The sequence below is a fragment of the Enhydra lutris genome, unplaced genomic scaffold (genome assembly GCF_002288905.1).
Source record: "Enhydra lutris kenyoni isolate GAN:26980312 unplaced genomic scaffold, ASM228890v2 scaffoldscaffold48, whole genome shotgun sequence".
NCBI lineage: Eukaryota > Metazoa > Chordata > Mammalia > Carnivora > Mustelidae > Enhydra > Enhydra lutris.
This window is the reverse complement of record NW_019154132.1, coordinates 7160206-7180322: the sequence shown is the minus strand read 5'-3', so window position 1 is coordinate 7180322 and position 20117 is coordinate 7160206. Positions and strand designations below refer to the sequence as shown.

At 50.8% G+C, this 20117-nt stretch overlaps 1 protein-coding gene across 5 annotated transcripts in view; it reads right to left on the bottom strand.

Moving 5' to 3' along the window:
* LOC111156656 (ras responsive element binding protein 1) overlaps positions 1-18455 on the bottom strand; it is a 128173-nt gene extending 109718 nt beyond the window's left edge. For 4 of the 5 annotated variants that reach the window (XM_022517680.1, XM_022517681.1, XM_022517684.1 and 1 more), the window contains exon 1: positions 18309-18455. The gene's annotated coding sequence lies outside the window, so the exon portion shown is untranslated. Of the gene's footprint in view, positions 1-17629; positions 17847-18308 lie in introns of those variants that run through there. The other variant, XM_022517683.1, reaches the window with a different exon arrangement.
* Between the last annotated feature and the right edge of the window lie 1662 nt (positions 18456-20117).

Below are 20117 nucleotides of genomic sequence, written 5' to 3'. Positions count from 1 at the left end.
AAGAAAGCCTTCCGGCCCCACCTTCAATAAACCAGCTAGGAACGAACAAACCCATATGCCAACATTATAAAGATGACACAGAATTTCGGCAAACGAGCCCCCAAGGGGGAGAGAGGAGACGGGAAGAATCTGAAGCGAGTCCTTCTACCAACCAGGTCTCCTGCTGCCCAGGGCACCCGCCCTTCCACCCATCGCACTCCTGAGGGCAGCTCATCTGAAGCTGGTAACTCAGAAGTCAAGTACGAAGCCAGGGTATGTGATTCAGCTTTTAAACAAATCTATGGCTGTAAAGAAATAAAGCCTCCCTGTGTGTATACATCCCGCCAGTGGCTTCAGGCACCCCAGAGATCATGAGTACCGCTTGGTTCAGCCTGTACCAGCTGACATGGGAGGCACTCTGCCTGGGGCCACTAGGGAACAGCGAAGCAGCCACAGCAGCCACCCAACGCACAGACACACCACGCCCCCCCTTCCCAGGACGTCTCCAAAGCTCAGGCCAACCTTGTTAGGTCTCTGTTCAAAACCTTAGGACTCCCTCCGCCCTTAGGGAAGGAAAGCTCCAAATCCGCCTCGCCCCACCCCACCCCAGACAGCCCTCCAATCCTACCATCTTCCAGTAGGTGGTCCTCAACCCCAAATTATCACCCAAAACTCCAAACCCCACCTGCCCCTTCCTGCCTGGACCGCAGCCCACACTTCAACTTCTTCTGTTGGCCTTCGGCTTCCCATGGGTACTTGGCCCGGGGTCCACACTGCAGTGCAAATTCCTTTCAGAGCGAAAACCAAAGGCAAGAACCGCCATGCTCCACCATGCCTCAACCCAGTGTCCTACTCGCAGGGAGATGGCTCAGTGAGGGGCATTTCAGGCAAATTTTGAGGCATTCAAATACCATGTTGTGCTCCAATCCGAACAAACTGTTCAGGAGTCAAGACAAATGAACCAAATCAGGGTTCAGAAATACGGGCTAGGAGCTCTCCAGGTACCAAGGTGTAATGCGATTTTGTGTAACAAAAGAACGTCCCTTAAGATGGTGGAGATCGGCCAGGACAGAAAGCTTCCCAGCCGTCTGACACTGGTTCAGAAACAGGGGCACCGCTAAGCCTCAGCTTCCTGTCCCTAAAAAGAGGGGAGTCCTACCTCCACTGGAGTAAGGCAGGCGACCACCCAGCACAAGGCTTGGGGCAGACCAGGGGCATTCCCTCTGGAACCAGTGCACTCGGTCAAACAAGCACAAGGAAGATGCCTCCCGCCCCACCCCCTGGCTGGTCCCCCAAAGCTCCACTAGAGCGGACCAGCACCCCATTTCCTCCACCTCACATCTAGTGCAAATGAAAGACCATGTTCATAGACAGAAATCCAATACAGGAGTTGGCCCCCAGCTCACCGCATCGTAACCTAGACAATCAGTTTTAGGTGATAGAAATTATTAACATCACCATCTGTGTTGTGCCCCACCGCCCGGATCAAGGGGGCCTCCCCACATTTTTCACAACCCTCGTAGTCAGCTCCCTCAGTCCAGGAGTACCAGCTTTGAAATGCATCAAGCCACAGGTACAAAGTCGGACATGTCCTCCCCGGAGGGTGAAGGACTTTGAAACCTGAGAATAAAGGCAATATCGTGTCCTTACTATAGTGAATAAACCACTGATGGTCTTGGGGGACTGCTATCTGACTCCCTGACTCCCTACACACACACACACACACACACACACACACACACACACACGGGGTTAGGGGGTGTTAAAACCTGGGCATCCCCCCTTCCCAGCTGATGTCATCCTCAGAGAGGGAGGCGGAACCAGAGGGCAGAGGGCGTAGAGGAGGGGCAGAGCCGTCCCCTGGGTGCAGGCACATATATGGTCCCATGAACAGGAGCACCCACTAGCCCACCCCGCTTCCTCCTCGGGAACACACCCTCTCCAGCAGTGCCCTCACCCCCAGGTCAGCCGGGACTGCACAGGAGCCAGCCCTCAGCCTGCTCCCTCTGCCAGCCCGTTCCCTCCTCCCAGCTGGCAAACTGGTGATCATAATTAGCATAAATAGTCCCCTCGGACTCCCAGTGTCTACCCTCAGAGGGAAAAGAGAGAAGTCTCTCTGCTCTAACTAATTCGGCTCCCTGATGACCTTAAATAAGCACCCATGAGTAAAACACAACTGAGGGAGGTGACACATCGCTGACTGAGTTCTAGCTGCTGAATAAGGATCCCACCTCTCTCAATCCACTTCAGCCTTCAGAGGGTAGCCCACGCAACACCCTGGGCAGAAAAATCTCTCGGGGAAAGAGGGGCTGGGGGTGGGGATAAATTATTCTATTAAACGCGGCACCAAATTCCAAGTTCATTTTGCATTTTGCTGGACATGCCGTCTCCTCCACGGCCTCCTTTTTCTAGGGTTAGCAGTCCTCTTTCTCTGTTCAGAGACAAAAATTCAACATAGGAGGTAGCCCCCAGCTCACTGCATCGTAACCTAGACAATCAGTTTTCCGTGACAGAAATTATTAACGTTACCATCTGTGTTGTGTTCCACCTCCCAATCGAGACAGGCCGCCGCTCACATCACGGCCCCGTTTCCAAGCCTGTGATGGCTCACCACGGCCCACACACCCTAGCCCGTCTATTTTTCCAGAATGCCATCTCAATACCCGACGCGTGCCTAACTCATCTCAACACCCCAACACTCTCCTCCAGCCACACTCCACCTCCTGCCCTACCCCAGCCCCAAAGAAACCCCGTACTTCTGTACTCTGGGGCCAGGACTGAACAGGGTTCTTCTGCCTAGAAGTCAGTTCCCCACCCCACCCCCTCCCTGCGCCTGGTTCTCTGCGTGGCCAGCCTTTTGCATCTGAAGACATCACTTCCTCTTTCCCCCACCACTTCCCACTCCCGGTGTCCTGCCTGCCCCGGGTCCCCACCAGCTGGGATGCACTGGTGAGTGTTAGCACGTGTTTTACTCATCCTTGCACCCCTCCCCCCAGAACAGTATCCGGGGAGAGTGTCCCGGAAGTGATTCCCACTCCCAAGGCCGGGAAGATGATGGTGGTACCCCACAGATGAGCAAAGGAGCAGACTGCTGGTCTCCCAATCCAGAGTTCCTGTCACTAGTCCTCCTGAAACTCAAACTGCCATGGGCAAAATGACCATGAGGAGGAGGATGGGAGCACTAAACAGAAGACAGCTCGGTTATAACTGAGCTGGTGGCACACAAGGCCAAAATTTTCTATTTGTTACCAATTTCAGAACAGTCCTTCTCCACAGACCCACCGGAAACAGGAAACAGACCATCAAGTGCTCACTGCAATTCAAGATCTGCCCATTCCCATAACTTGCTCAGGCAACCCCCAAAAAGGGCAGGATCAATGCACAATGGTGACCTCCCTCCCAAGAACATCTGAAGGCAGACAGGACATCCTTCTATCACTGCCCTCCAGTCCACAGGGCTCCCACTACTTAAAAAGCAAAGCAACCAAAGAACGATACTTCCCTTGAATATGGACAAATTTTAAGATCAGGTCAGTAATTAGACCAATTGCTGCACCCACTTCGCTAGTTACCACAGGCCTCTTAGGTCACCGGACCTGAACCCCAACACCTTGAGGCAAAATATTGAATTTATCTATTAAAAGACAACCCATTAAAACATAAAATAAGGGAACTGTTCCCAAGGCACTGGCCCCTGACAAAAGCCCAAAGCAACACCCACTTGATTACAGAGCCGACAGTTTCCAGACTCTTCCAAAGTGGCTCACGTACAACTCTTACTTTGAAGCAGAGCTCAAGCACTTCCAGTGAGGCTGAAAGTGGGCATCCACAAGGAAGAACCCGAGAGACAGGCACGCACCCCACCATCCATCGCACAGGGCACCAGCAGGAGCCCCAAGTCCACGCCCGTGCTGTTTCACTTTGGGGGACATCCCTCACTGTGTCAAAGACAACCTCCCATCCACTGGAACCTCTCCGATGGAGACCTAGGGGAAATTTTATCTTCTAGAAAGGTCTGTTCAGGGCTTTACCCCTGGGTCTTTCCTACAGGGCCGGCCGGAGGCTCAGGGGACAGCCCCTTCCCTCCAGCTGATCTGCGAACCAGCATGGTCTCTGCAAGCCTCTCACTCCAACAATCACACTTCTCCCCTCCTGATCTTCCACTGAAGTCACGGTCTATTGAACTCATCTCGTCACACGCCAGATAACCCGCTTCCCGGAAGCCAGCAACCCTGTCGCGTGTCTGTTCTTACACACGCTTCCCCTTGATGGGCATCAAAGAGCTCTGTACGTGGCAGGTTTCAGGCAGTATTTACTTGATGAATGTACTGTGTCATTATGGGAGGTCACTGAGCAGTGGCTACAAGCCTGGGTTCTGGACTCAGGCTGCCCCGTTTGATCCCCACTAGCTGGTGGCCACTCTGGGTCTCCATTTCCTCATCTGAATAATGAGGGTGCCTGACGACATCACTGCGTCCAAGAGTCTTTGCAAGGAGTGGAGGAGATGATCTGTGTCAAGAATCCAGGATAACGGTTACTAGTACATGCTCAATAAACGTTAGATGTTGTTACTGTGGCTCCCAGTACCCACGCTGAAGAGTTTTTCCACATGAAAAGCCCAACCGTCAGAAAAGGGTGAAAATTAAAGTGGAAGCACTTGAAAATTCTGTTATCAGACTGGAGTCATTGATTAAGTCTAGCAAGGGCAGAAGAGAAACTGAAAGACTTAACCTTCTGGTTTAGCTGACTTAAAGCAAACACGGGTGGGCCCTGACTAGTGATGTTTCTCACCAAAGGTGGTCTATAAACCCAAATGTGGTCTGTTGAACTTTTTAAAATGCACCCTAGGTAGACTCCTCTGTACTATGAATGACCACATCCCAGTTCCTGCTGTCTAAGGGTGGGTTCGTCTGCATGCAGCTTTCTGGAGAGACAAGGGCTACAGCACTAGCTACTTGCAGGATTGGCCCCAGGACTGGCCAGCCCACAGGAGCCCTTCCGAAATTCCAGGGATTTCCAGGGACTATCAAGACAGCCGTGAAATAAAAGTGCTGGGCCATTTTGATCACATCCTCCAAATATCATGATTTGACCTCACTCCCTCCCCAAGACACGTATGCTCCCCCACGCTTTTTCTTGAGGATAACCACAGCATGGAACATGACTGTGCCCCACGGACTCTCCAGTGGACTGATAAAGAGCGAGCTTCAGCCCACATGCCATGGTCATCATCCACATCAACAACAGGCGCCGCTCAGAGAAGGAAACAAGAACAACAATGAAAATGAGAAGAGGTGTAACCACCATCTGGGTTCTCAGTGCTTACTGCCATGACCTGACCACGTGTGCCTGGGACTCTCACCCTCTCCCAAGGCAGGGCAGCCACTTCCCCGAGGAAAAAGTCATCTTCGCTGCACCTATCCCAACGCCACATCCTTCGCCAGACGACAGTGGCTCTGGGCTCACAACGAAGGGGCATGTCACAGATCAGCCCAAAGAACACCTCACAGCCAGGCCTTCCCGATAGCACTGTGAAATTCTCCGAAGAAAGCGCATTAAATCCCCAAAGCATGTATTTCTTTATTAACTTGTTTCACTAACCTCTTCAGGAGCTTTACATAAAATATATTAAATTTTCATCCACTTAATCTTTAACACAGCAGATGGTCTAATTTATCCAGAAGGTAGCCACGCAGGGGACATTCCAACACCCCAACGCCAAGGGAACCTAACACCACCGAGCCCTTCCACGAGGGGCAGCCGGGTGTAAAAACACAACTGTCCGGAGAAAAATTAATGACCCGAGAGATAATGTGTGTCGTCACCACCGTCTGCAGCTATGGAAGGGTTATCCGAAAGTGAGATTATGTGTGTTTGTCACCCGATAATTGGCCATGAATATACTACTGAGGGCTAATTTGGATATTCACAAGGCCCCTATCTAGTAAGCTGTATTTGCAACAAACTTCTTGTTAGAACCCCCAAATCCACACCTCAGGCTGGAAGACTGAAGTTGTTTGCATAGTACCTTACGATTTCAATTTTCAAAAAAAAAAAGCTTACACCCAGGTTTGAAAATTTTCAGCATCTCCTCACCAAGCTATGCCAATTAGAAAGAAGTGGGACATGATGAGGTCTCTGTGGAGTTTCTTTCTTTCTTTCCTTTTTTTTTTTTTTTTTTTAAATCCTAAATGGTTCATCTTACCAAATACAGGGCTGGAATAACGTGTGGTGTCTGTTCTAACGGGGCTGATGGTCGCAGTGACGACAGGACACCCAAGCTCCTGAGCTAGAAACGGAAAACCAGGTTGATCCCAAGGTGGGCGAACAAACGGCACTTCCTGGGGCATGGCGGGATGTTCACGCTAGCTTGGTGAGGATCGATACCATAAAAGAGAAGCATCTCTGGGACACGCCGGGGCTCACCTGAGGCTCTGATGAGTCATTTGTAGAATGTCAGGGAAAGCACTCACCCAAACTAGGAGCACGGCTAATGCTTTCTTGTGAGATCACTTTCAGGGATGGGGTCCCTGCTCACCCACAAGGGGACGGCTGTGCAGGCAGGTGAGGCAGATAGCGCCCCCCTCAGGAAGCAGGACTTCCAGTGCAGGAGAAAGTCACTGAGGGCGGCACTCAGGGACAGAGCTCTGAGAGTCAGACTGTTAAGAGGCAGCATGCCTGTACTCCAGCTTCTAGTTTTTACCAACTCAGTGGAAAACATGTCGCTTTCTATCTGGTTCCACAAAGATTTGTTTGCGTTGGAAAAAAAAAAAAAAGTTAATTAACGCAGTAAAAACCCAAGGTCTGCCTGGGAGGAGCGAGGCTGCCATCGCCAGAGGTGTTCAAATACAGGCTAGACCATCGCTCAGTGGGAACAAGCTCCACTCCTTGTGGCAGGGATTAAACCCTTTCCTTCGACACCCACAGATCAAGTGTAAAGCCCAGTAGATATAACAGGAGATATAATAGCAAGTTTTGTTTGCTGAATGAACTTTGTTTTCACATAGATTACCGGTCAAGCAAAATGCTGATGGAGTTCTGAGACACGCAGGGTGTCAGGTGACCACTGAGAAATGAAGAAACACGTTGGAAAATCTGGTTGTGAAGGAGTTCTGACACTCCTAAGTCAAAGGCTCAGGGAATTTTGCGAGTCCTACCTTGGTTCGCACCCAAAGCCTCCTCCCCTGAGCCCCATGCTCATAAGTCAAACACACGAACCATCACTAAAACAAGCAGAAACTTAAATGCTCTCAAGATTTCATTGTAGATCTCATCTGAAAAGCATTCAGAAGCTCGGGCCATCTACAAGAAAATCTGCCATCTCTTTCTGGTATCAGGAAATTAAAAGGAAAGAAGGAAGAGGAGGGAAGGAGGAAGCAAGTTGTCTGATTCCTTTTCTCACTTTTTTTTTTTTTTTTTTTAACTATAGTTGTACTTTTCATGCTTTTAGCCAGGCCAGGCATGCACGTTTTAACCAATGAAAACAGTACAAGTAGAGAAGATCCTGTAAGCATTGAAAACCATAAAAATCCTTCTTTAAGGAACAGGAGACATACTGTGTTTACAAACCTTGCTTCATCCAGCATGCTAATCTCAGGGAAAGGCACCCCCATTCGCCCACGACAAAAGCCAGAGTCCTGGAAGCCATCTCTCCCTCTCCCTCGCCAACCTACCCCACGCAGGAGCCAGTCCTTGCCGCCACTTAGATCTCTATCAAAGCCTTTCAGGGCTCCCCACCTCTATGGCCACCATAGCCAAGCCACAACTGGTTTTCAAAATTTTGAAAAACTAGGCTTCTAAGGGATCTTGCAAACAGAAAGCAACTAGTTGCTTCCTTGTCCTTTAGTCTATTCTCCACTCTGAGCAGGAATAATCTTTGAAAATGCAAATCTCATTGTGCCATTCCTTGGCCTAACACCCTTTAAGTTCCTAAGACAAATTCCAAATACCTGTGGGTTGCAAACAGTGTGCTAAAGCCCCCACCTACCTCACTGGGCTGTCATTCATTTTTTGTGTCTTTTTTTCCCTACACACACACACACACACACACACACACACACACACACACACACACTGCCTCTCTCAATTCGGTGGGTAACACCACCTTCCCCTCCAACCTCAGGGCCTTTGTATAAATTGTTCTCCAACACACTTTCCTTCCCTCCACCATCCTTCAGGTATTAGCTCCACGGGACGCCTCCCGTAACCTGCCTCCCAGTATCCTCTATCCTCCCCCACACAGAAGCTAAACTTTGTAGGTTCCTGTTCTACACTCCACTGTTAGCACTTGGCACAGAAGTACACGACTTAGTGGTTGAATGGGTGTTTTCCAACCTCCATGAAGCTAGCAACTGTCTCCTTCTCCTACCAGCACTCCCGGTGTTTACTGCAGCCTTGAGATGGCATATATTCAAATACTAAATAAAAATCAAATAAAGATATGTAAATGTTAAAAAAATTAACATTATGAGGTCGGCAAATGTGGGGGTAAAAAAACCGTTTTCTAAAAGCAGATGGGGTTTGATAGTAACTCGTGATTAAAATATATTAGGAAAAGGGCTTGTGAAGCTTTACTGAGCTCCTGAACAACAAACAGTTCTTAGAAACCTTATTTTCATGATTTAAATACAAATTAAGTTTAGAGATGTACAAGGTAAGCCTCTTTTAAGTTATACTCAGTTTAAAATTTTAAGAAGAATAGTTTGATCCAATACAGGATTAACTAACCAAGTCACAGGAAACCTGCTTGAGATGTTCACTAAACAGTTTTATATAATTATTCCTCGAAACAACAATGAAAAGCCCTTAAGTGGAAGAGAAATGACTTTTAAGAAATCTGTTTTCCACAGCAGAGAGAGAGAAATACACAAGCCTCCTCAGAAATACAACAGAGTTAGACTATTAGATCTGAATGTATTTGCTAGATCTGGGCCTAAACTCTAGTTATCAGGTAAGCACAAGAACTATTTAAAGGCAGGAATATATTTTTAATCAGCTAGGATTTCATCTTATATAAAGGATACCAAGACCTTCCACTATGCAGTTCTAAAAAAACTTTAGGTACAAAAGGGTCCATAAGCAAAACGTTTCTCTCTGACCCAACCTCTCTGGTATCTCCCTTATTTCTGAAGCTATATACACCTCTCTTAAAAGAAACTTAAACAATTTGGGATGATTCTGTGTATTTAGAAGTGGGTTTTTTTTTTTTTTAATAATAAAGGAAGCTCCTCTAAAACAGTGAAACGATTCTTTCTGTAAGTATGATCTATAATCAACTTCTATCAAGTACGGATATTGCGTGTACACACACACACACACACACACACAAATAAAGCAAGATCTATGCCCTGTAGGTTTCTGGTTCAGTATTTTGCTTTAAATCCAAGGAGTAACGGAAAAAAGAAAAGTTAAATTATACACAGACCAACACTCCTATTAACTCATACCACTAATGAAACAAAAATCTAACTAAGCAGAGAAAATGGGCCCACACGTTGGAGCTCTGAAATGATTTTGGTCTTTGATCTGTGTGCCCATCTCTCCTATTTAATATAAACTTCAAACCGAGAGCCATGAAAAGTGGTTATAATTAGTAAGGGCCCTAGTGAGACAGCTTTTAGTGCAATCAGGCATTAACAAAGATTTTTTTTTCTCTTTAATTTCGAGTAAATTAAGCTGAGCGAAGTTTTATTTTAAAGTTTCTGTAAGTCAAAATCCTTTTCCACCGGTGTGCACTTAGCACCCTGTCTCTGCATTGACGGGTTTGCTGAAAACTCAAGTTACTTTTGTTTCCTTCTCTCAATCTGTACTGATATTTAGGACTTAGCTACCAAATTATATGTGCTCTTCTCCAGAAAATCTCGCTTCTGTATTAGAAAATGGGTCCAATCGACATACTACGCAATTCCTAGTGGAAAAACAAGAGTCAAAGTCCCTCCCTGTTCCTGAGGTGGCGAAAACACGTCAACAGGTAAATTACGACAGACCGGACGGATGGGGGGTAAGAGTTACTCTGGACAGAGGACTGGCGTCTCCCTGGAAGAGGCAGTTTCTGAGAGTGGTCTCAAAGGAAGATGGAAGACATTGTTCTAGAAGCGGCTGGGGAAAGCCCGAGTGAAGGACAAGCGAACACAGAGACAGTCAGAAATCATTCAGTGCGTCAGGGGTGCCCAGAAGTGGCAGGAGCTGAAACTAGTCAGACAGCCTGGAAGCTGGTGATGAAGGTCCTCGGGTGCCAAGATGAGGAGTTTGGATTTCTTCCTGTAGACAAGGGGAGCCAAGAGATGTTTCTCAGCAGGCAAACACCATGTACAGCTTGAGTTTCTGAGCAGAGCAAAGGATGAAAGGCAGCGGGGAGACACAGGTGGCGGGAAGCTAACTGAGGAGCTGTTTGCGACATGATGAGGCCCCGAGGTCAGGGGCCTGTCCGACCGGCGAGAAGTTTCCGGGACGGTCTGGTCACTGGACTTCGGGACTAAGACAGATGCAAGCCAGGATGGCCAAGCGCTTCCTGGCCCGAAGACTGGGTGGATGGTGTGTTTCAGACCACCTTCTAGAAGGGAGGGGGAGGGCTTTTATTTTTACAAGTGACTTCTGGGGCACCTGCAGGAGAGCTGGGAGACCAAAGGTCTGGGCTTGGGAAGAGCTATAAATGGAGACAGAGGGCAGGGAGCTGCCTGATTAGAAGCTAGGGGAGAGGGCAGAAAAGCACAGAGAGTCCATGGCTCCTACTACTTGGGACAGGATGGTCAAGGTGACTTCAGAGCGGGTCCCTGAGCAAAAGCAGCATGAACAGATGTGGACCCATGCTTATTGTTTACCAACGGGTTTAGGATGCTTTTAAAAAAAAAAAAAGCTAGCTTCAAGAGCCACATGTTTCTCTAAGGTCAGAGGGAGCCCAGGCCATCTCAGGGCTAACTGCTACTTCCCAGCGCAGGCATCCAGCCCTTCCCTTTCTGGAATTCACTCTCCCTCTCTTCCTGCCTCCTTCTCAGCTCCTCACCTCCCGCCCCTGTGACAGAGGCCTGGGGTTGGGGTGGGGTGGGGGGGCGGTGGCGACAGGGAACAAGGGTCAGGCAAGTAGCACCTGTGGCTTCAAGATCACTCCTGTCACTATCCTAGACCTTTCTGGGCCTGAGGAAATTCAGTTTCAAGTTCACACACCACAATCTGTTTCTTTAAATCAACTACCTTTTCACGTATGTGAGATCCAGGAGTCGAGTCCTGAGAACATCAAAATAATCACTGTGTCTTCCCCCACGTTCCCTCCCCATCCCTTCCAGCTATGGCAACAACCTGCCAGCCACCCCCTCAGGAGATGTAGGGACAGAAGACCGGTTCCCAAACGCTGCCCTGTGAAAAGGGTGGATAGTTATGTAAGAATTTTGCAAAAACTTGACAAAACAAAACAAAGGGAGACTTCTTTTGCACTTGCGAGTGCAAAGACACGGACCGTCAAGCGAGTAAAGGCTAGTTCAAACACATGGGGGGGGGGGAGATACACTCCGCGTAACTCAAAACATGAGGGAGAACTGGCAGATGACAGCACCAAAGCGAGTTTCCCAATAACTGAGTGACTCTGAGCAGCTACCCAGTGCCAACGAATCTGGTTTGCTTTAGGAGCAGATGAGTTCTAGAACTTTTATTTACTACGGGGCTTTTAAATACATTTAACGCCACTTAATGTTTTCCCCAACCCTGAATTTTCTGTGAAACCCTGAATGTGCCAACCGTGGTACCTTACAGGCATGTAATGGGAGCTCACTTGCTTTATGAAATTTCAGATCTGCAAATAGGTCATGTGGCCTCCACGGAGTACACCCGGGCTACTGGTGCACAGGACACGGGCCACGCCGGCCGTACCTTTAATGCAGGCTTTCTCAACCTCCACCTACTGATGTTCTGGACTGGATAATTCTTTGTTGTGAGGCCAGCCGCTGCACTGTGGGATGGGTAACAGCATCCTGCGCCTCTACCCACTGGAGGCCGGTGGCACCCCTCCCCCAAGCAGGGCAATCAAAAATGTCTCCAGACATTGCCAAATGCCCCTGGGGGCAAACCGCCAACTCTGAGAACCACTGCTTTAAAGGATGAGTCCAAAGCTTACAACGTGCCTTGTCCTTAAAATCCACCCCAAGTGAACTTCATTAAGAAAAATTGACTCGTTCTGTTTGTCCCTCAGCACCCAAGGCAAAAGGAAAGTGCTGCATATCCTCGGCTGGAACAGACACCCCAGGCGAGTTTTGCCTCAAGTCCCGGAGTTGCACACAATTCTGGAAAGGAAATCCAGAGTGGATACCCACAAAGTTTCCTGAGCTCAAAATATACCACTTTCTTCCATATATAGAGTTTGAGTTTCTGGAACATTTATTATCCTTACAACAATTCCAGGAGGTAGAAAACCTACTGAAGAAAAATAAAAAGTGTATCATCACGTTCATCCACAGAGATAAAGGCTAAAAAGTTTCTTTTTAATTGCCTTACATCTTCAAATTCAACACAGAATTATTGTGAAAAGGGTTGGGTCTCATTTAAAACACACACGCAGGCTCGTATTTAATGCTCCGTGTTCTGAGGCTAGGCGGATTTTGAAAAGCAGGTGTGGTATGGAGCTAGACCGGGATTAGGCACCAGCCAGCGTGGAAACCGGCACAGCTGTAAAATGGGTCAATACACCTGCCTAACCCTCGCTGTGTCTTGTTGCTCTGAGGATAAAATTTGAATCTCTGTTCAAGGCCTTCATAAAAGCAGGGTGAAGACTTTGTGCAAGGTACACTCTCCTGAAAGCTGAAATTTTTAAAAAGTCATTACGCCAGTAAGCCTCACACATTCTTTTGACCATCCTACCCCACTGGCCTCTGAAAAAGGAAGGGAAAAAGAGATACTAAGCAAGCCAGGGGGAAAACAAATAGAGCCATTTAAAAGCTTTATCTAATTACCCCCACTGTGACTTTTTCACAGCAGTCAGGCCAGCTGACAAAGAAATGGGGGTGGGGGGTGCTCCCTAGGCCATCTCTACCTTATCAGGACCACCGGCCCTCAGAGAGTCTGAAAGGCCTGAGATGAATCCGGCAAGGGCAGGCAGCACCCAGTCTCCCCAGTCTTGGGGACTTTACAGAGGCTTTCAAATTCTCTTAGCATTACTTACTTGAATCACACTGAGCAAACATCTCCACCCTCTCCCACTTCTTTTGTCTGAAGCACCTTATTCACAGGCCACCACCTTCACCGATGGGCCGAAGGGCTCACCTGTACCCTGAGTACCCTTAGAAACAAGATGCACCAGGAACTGGAAGGAACAGCTCCCGGAGCCCTCTTCCCAGGCTGTGCTCGGTCTCCACCAACCCACAGGGACCACAATCCCTGGCTGCACTCCACACTGGCTTCCCTTCACAAGAACGGAGAGCACCCCAAAGGTGACCAGAGACTGCCGAGACCAGCACCGTAGGCGGTGACACTGTGCCCCAGGGCAGCCAACGTAAAAAGTCTGTCTCCCTGACTCCCCACCTTCCCTGTTCTGCTACCTCAGTCGTGGTACAAACACAGCAGATGGTTTTCCTCTCTACCCTGCCTTCTATGGGAGTGGGGAAATTAAAAATAAGTGATGCATTTCAGAAAGCACACTGTATGCCTCCCTCTGTTTCATACGGTACACATTTTACTCTGATTTATGGGGAGGCCCCCCGGGGTGTGGAAAACACAATCTGACCCTTGCTTTTCGAAGAGGGCTGTGCCTCTTTCTACTCAAAAATCACTTTCTAAGTCTGAAAGAGAGAGCGAGGAAGAGAGCTCATGTACCCTGCCCCCTCCCAAAAACCCATCCAATTTCTTAATTATACTTGGATATAAAAAATGTTACTCAACTCTGCCTGTTCAGTAGGTCAGACGTCCTGAAGCAACTGCGAGGGGGAAACTTCTGACTTAGAACAGCCGGCTTGCCTTTCAGCCAAGAGAGGATGCTTACCAACCAGGACTTCAGTTAACACTTCAACCATTTCTCTCACTGCACAAGTTCAAGACCCTTATTACACCTACTCTCAGCAGAAATGTTAGGTAAGTAAGTCACACTTTTTACTTATTTATTTATTTTTACATTTGGTCACCCTTCCAAAGATATTCCACACCTAGTATGATTATTTTCTAAAAGGTATGAAAAACTGTGGGGGGCTCCTAGGAAAGCCTAATCTAATCTCAGGAAAGGGGGAAGGCAATGATGGTCCTGCTATCAGGAGGGACTCTACTGCATACTCTTGATACTATATTACATTTCTATCTTTTGGATGCAAGTCTGCTCAATAAAGAGTAAAGGAAGACATCACTTTGTGGATGAGCTAGATTTTCCAAAACAAACCAAACAACCTGCAATAAAGAGATGGACGAAGGTGATGCTGCTCGTGTACCCTCAGGAAGGGGAGGTTTAACCTGAACACATGGGTATCAGACAAGAAGTCCGCCCAGCCCAGCTGCCATCTGACACCAGAGTTGGTCAGAGAGCCTGAACTTCAATTAAAAGACACTTACAAAAGAAAGAGAGATTATTTAAATATGATAACAAAAACAAAACAAACCTAACAGCCTACCTTCCTTGGTCAGAGGACACGGAGGATTCCGAAATTAATTAAATCTAGTAAATAATGTAAAACAGGGAAGAACTCCCTTTCAAAAATGCTTTGGTTAATTTTAGCATCCTTCTGTTTAGCTGCTTAGCAACCCTTATCCTATGACCTTTTAAGCACCACCTACTTTTCAAAAGGATAATGAATAGAAACATCAAAAGGATTCACTTCTGTTTCTAGTGAGCACGCTTAACCAATTTTTGGAGAAGTTAAATTTATATTAATTATATCATACAGAATCCTAAAAGGGTAGAATTTTTTAACGTCCTTAACCAGGAGCTTTCCTTTGCTGAAGGCAATAAATGGTGTTAACAACTGAGCATAAGGACGGCAAGCAAAGATTTCCAAACTGACCTTAGGAAGTGGATCAACAGAGCTGTTTAAAACTGAAGAGTGAAAATGCAAGCCACATCATGGCATCTAGCTGTTGCCTAACAAGACAGCAGATAACCAATAAACAACCTGATCAGATGCACACTAACAGGGTAGGTTTGTTTTCCTTCTTCAACGTTCTATACCCTATACCCGTGCTGGAAGCAAGGAAGATCTCAGGAGTCTGCCTGAAGCTATCTCAAATAAAAGACCCTGCAATCAAAAGGTCACTTGTTGGAAGATGTAAATAGTTAGGAATGGATGCATCACCTGTGCCAACTGAGTCAGCCCCATCCTCCCCATCACAGAACAAACTCTGTCTGCCATAAGGGCTGAGGCTCTGAATTTCCGATGAGAAATTCAATAGTTATCCGGAAACACCCAGAGAATGGTGTGCCCTGTAATAGTAAGCACCAGCAGCAGGTACCATAGAACCAGCAAATCCTCTAAAAACAAAACATCCCCCCCACACAACCTGCTTAGCAGTATTTTTAAGAATGATGAAACAGTGCAAGTTCATTAACAGCCTAAAATGGAGCACAAGCTAAACAAATAACCAAATCAAAGGGCTCTCCCTTTCTTTTGTAAAATTGGGGGTGGGTGGGAGAGAAGGTGTTTTTTCACACATTTAAAAACTTGATAAAAGACATTCAGATGTTTAATAAAACACATCAAAGCAAGATCCATCAGCGGGTACCCACCCAGAAAGCTCCCTCCAAAATGCAGAGGTAAAACACAAACAAACAAACAAACAACAACAAAAAACCCGGGAACATTAGTGGCTCACCGCTGCATAAATTATTTGAAGGCTAATTTCGAACCCATTTCTTCAAAAGTTCTGTGTGACTCTTGAAGGAAGCACAAAACTAAATGCTTAAGAAAAGAAAAAAAAGTTTCAGCCAGGACTCCAGCCTCTAACTTAGACTTCCGGGTAACACTATGTCTTAGAACCGTACCTGCCTACTGGAAAAGCACCAGGTCTGGAGGATGCTTTTAAGGGCTATGGGGAGAAGGGAAACCAACCAACCAACCTAAAACTAACAAAAACCATTCTTTGCTCTGCAGTTCCCTTTTCTCCACCTTCCACTTCAACTAAACTTATTTCAGACTACACTCATGCGCATATATGCACAGACCACTTAGTGTCTAAAAGAGAAAAAGATCTCAAAAATATGGGATGCACATTAGCAACTCAGCCTTTGCAGAAATCATCTCAAGTCTCGTCTTTGAGACCAAAATACCTCTCTATTTCCAGCATCCCCATCCAACAGACAAACTTTATTTCCATTGACTTTTAAAAGGCTGGGCTTGAATCTAAACTCTACAACAAGCACGAGGCGTAATTTTTCTACTGATGAAAACCCTCAGACAGGTTTTTCAGCATACCAAAAAAGTTATATTTTTTATTCACCTTTCTATCTCTCTGCACCACCACCCACCATCCCCCCAAAAAAGAAAAAACTCCAAAGTGCCCCGAATGTGCGCTGCTGCTGGCTCTGAAGCCGTGTAGAATTTCGTAATGGAATGTGAACTGCTCGTCCGGATCTGGGCTCACGTTCTATCTTCTAACCAGTAAGGAGCGAGGGAGGGCAAATCTGCTGAGCAAGGAGAAACACTTTCCTCCTCTTTTATAACCCATCACGGATGCACCGCGGACGCTGGACGCGAGCTGCACGCGGCGCCTGTCAACCCGCCCGCCCGCTGGTCGGTCCCCGCGACCCCCGGGTCCTCGTGGCCCCCTGCGCCCCTGCTCTGCCCGAGGCCAACCCCCGCCTCCCCCCACCCGCCCCCCCGCCCGCCCGAAAAAGAAAGTGGCCCCGCAGAGAAGTGGGCTCCGTCGCCGCGCCCCGCACTCACGCTCCTGGCCCGGCCCCTTGAGCGGCCGGGGAGCGAGTCACCACATCCTCGACGCGACCCTCGGCCCCTTCCAGAAAACACGCCGCTTCCCAGGGAGGGGGCCGGCGACGGGAAGGACCTCCCCTGCTCCTTAGCAACCATTAAGGTCGCAGTTTCCTAAGAGACCGCGAGTGGGGAGGGGGCGCGGGGGGACGGGCCCGAGGCCGGGTGCCCCCCCCCCAGCACTGGGTCCCGTCCCCCCCGACGCCAGCCCCCCCCCCCCGAAACCGCCGCCCCGTGCTCGGCGCTACGGGCCGGGATGGGAGGAGGAAGGGAAGCCCCAGAACTCGGGAAAAATTGGTCCAGCGGGCGGCGGACAAAAGTTTCCGAGCGCGCTCCACAGCTGGGCGGCGAAGCGGGCCCGGCGGCCGGCCCCGCCTCGGATGCTCCCGGCCTCCTTCCTGTGCTCGTGACGGCGCCGGGTGCCGAGGTCCCCCCCCCCCCCCACCGCGATGCAGGCTCCGCTCCACACCGATGGCTCCCACGAAAACACGTACACCGCCAACGGAAGGGCAAGGGAACAATACGCGCGGACACGGCTCCGGCCCCCTCCTCCCCCGGTCACCCGGGGGCGGTGGTCGGCGTGACCCCCCAGCCAGGAGCCGGGGACGGGGGAGGGCGCAGGGTTGCCCGCGGCCCCCTCCCGGCCGGCGCCGTCCGCCGGGGAGGATCAAAGTCCGCCGAGCAGGGCGCGGCGGATGCTCCCACCGCGCAGCCCCGAGCGGGCACCCCCGAGCGAGCACCCCAGGCGGGCACCCCCCGGATACCTTGCGGCGGCGGACGGGCGCCGTCATCTCCGCGCTTCTCGGCCCGAGAGGGACTCGAAAGTATGTAGGAGAAAAGTTTCCCCTCCCACATGGGGGGGAGGATGTCGGGGGAGAGAGGGCGGAAGATGGAGAGCAGCGCTGGGAAGATGTTTCTGGCCGGCGGTGCGCGCACCATCCGAGTCCCGGCGGTGCTGGTTAAAAATAAATTACGCGGCGGGCGCGGCGGCGCGGGTCGGGCCGGATTCCTGCGCTTGGACGGCTAATATGGATGCGCATCAGGTCCTGGCGGCGGGGCGCTGCGGCGGCCGCGGCGGCTAGCGCTGGGAGCTGGTTGGCAGAGCCGGCAGCTCGGGAAGGGGAAAAGGAGCGGAGGAAGGGGAGGAGGAGGAGGAGGAGGGGGAGGAGGGGAGGAGGAGGAGGAGCGGCCCGGCGCGCAGCCCGAGGGGAGAGGGCTGCCCGGCTCATCCCAGGCCGGCCCCACCGCCCCGAGCGCACGTAGCGCGGCGTGGGGCGCTCGGGTCCTCGGCTCCGGGAAACGCCGAGTTTAAAAAGTACAACGCGCTCCGCACACTTCACCCTCCCCATCCCCAAAAGTTCTTTAAAAGGTCGCTCCCCTTCAGCCCTAGACATCTCGCTGCCACCCGAGTCCCGGGAGCCGGAACCCCGGGCGCGTACTTACGGCCCGGCAGGGCTCTTGGCTCCCAGGCATGATGCAGTGGGGACCGGTGGGCTTCAGGGAGAGAAAGAGGAGAGATGCAAACTTGTTCCGGAAAAGGAATCAAAATGGCGTTTCTGGATGTGCAAAGTTCATCAACTCCGCAGTCACTTCCCCTCCTCCTCTTCTCCCACGGGGAGGGAGGTGGGCGAGGAGCTGGCGACCCCGGCGCCCCAGCCGTCGTCCCGGCCCCCGCCTCGGCCCCCCGCCCTGCTTCCTCGCCCGCACGCTCGGAGACTCGCTCTCCCCCTCTCCCCCTGATAAGTAGACACATCACGTGTTGCTCCTGCCAGTCTCCTGGGGACGTGTTACTGAGCGGCGGCTGCGGCGGCGGCTCGGGCTGGGGGGTGCGGGGGCCCGCAGTACCCGCGGGTCCCCACCGCCGCCCCCGCCCAGATTTTAGCTGGGCGACCGCAGTTTCCATCCCGGGATGGATGGAGGTGGAGTCCCCCACCCCACCCCCACCGCAGCCCCAGGTTTGCCCCACGCCCTCAGCTGGCGCCCGGGGCCACGGGAGGGCCGGGCCGCCCCGGGGGGAAGGGTCTCGGCCGCCGCAGCTGAGCGCGATCGCGATCAGCCCAGCGCTCCCCGGCCGGCCGGCCACCCTCTAGGACCAGCGCGCCCCCTCCTCTCCAGCCCCTCACTTGCGGGCAACTCCCCGCCCCCGGCTTTCCATCACTTCACTCCAGGGTTTGTTTCACTATTTTAACCGAGGAGAGGGCGAGGCAGCGATACCCGGGAGGCGCGAGAGGGGCGCCCCGGAGGCCGAGAGGGGGTGGCGTGGGGGTCGGGTTCCCTGACCCGGCACCACCCCGCTGGGTGTCGGAGGCAAACGCGAGGGTGAGCCCCACCCGCGCGGTTGCCTCTGCACGCGGTCCTCGCTCTGCATCCAGGTGGGGCGAGTAGATGATGGGGCAGGAGATTAAGGAACCAGCGCTTCACCCCGCCCCCAACTTAGGGCTGTTTCTCTCCCAGGGCCCGGTCCTTCTAGCTCTGGGGCCCGGGAGCGTCTTCTCCGTCCAACAAATTCCAGACTGACTCGGCTTTTGTCACCTTCCCTTCCCCATGCTCCACAACTGATGCTTTAGCGGGGGCTACCTCGCCCCCAAGGGGCTGAGGATGGCACAGGCTCCTACCGCCTCTGTCCCCACCCCGCGACGGGGCTTCTGATGCTGTGTCATCCACGTCGCCGTCCGAGGCACCAGGGAAGCCACACGCAATATCTCTTTCTTTCAGAGGGCTCCTGTTTCAACTCTGAAACGCAGGGGCCCTCCTTGGAGCTGCCTGTTTGTTCTCCATCCCCAAGGCGGCTGCCACCAGCTTTGGCCGCCCAAGTTATCACCCAGCCCCAGAGAAACCAGGCCTGGGCTGTGCTTCCTCCAACAAGCAGCTGACAAGTTTCCCACTGCTAATACTTCTCCTACTGGGGTTCTGCGAGGGGCCTGCTCTTGGCCTTTGGAAACATCTTTAGACAGATAGGGGATGACTGTGGTTTGGGAAAATAAACACCACCTCACTCCCCCAGTTTGAGGCTAAATGTGCCTCCTAAACAGTTGGAGAGAATACTAGGGTGGAATTATGCTTTGGGGAGGAGTTAAGCAAGATGATGTCATAGGTACAGAAAGCTGGAGCGCTCTCTCTACTTACTATGACCTTTGACCTTTGTGGCCCTACCACACCAACTTTGCCCTACAAAGCTGTAAGTACATTCATGGCCCTCTAATTTGCAGACTTCCATGGAGCTCTGGGTTTCAGGGCTACAGATAGGGAGAA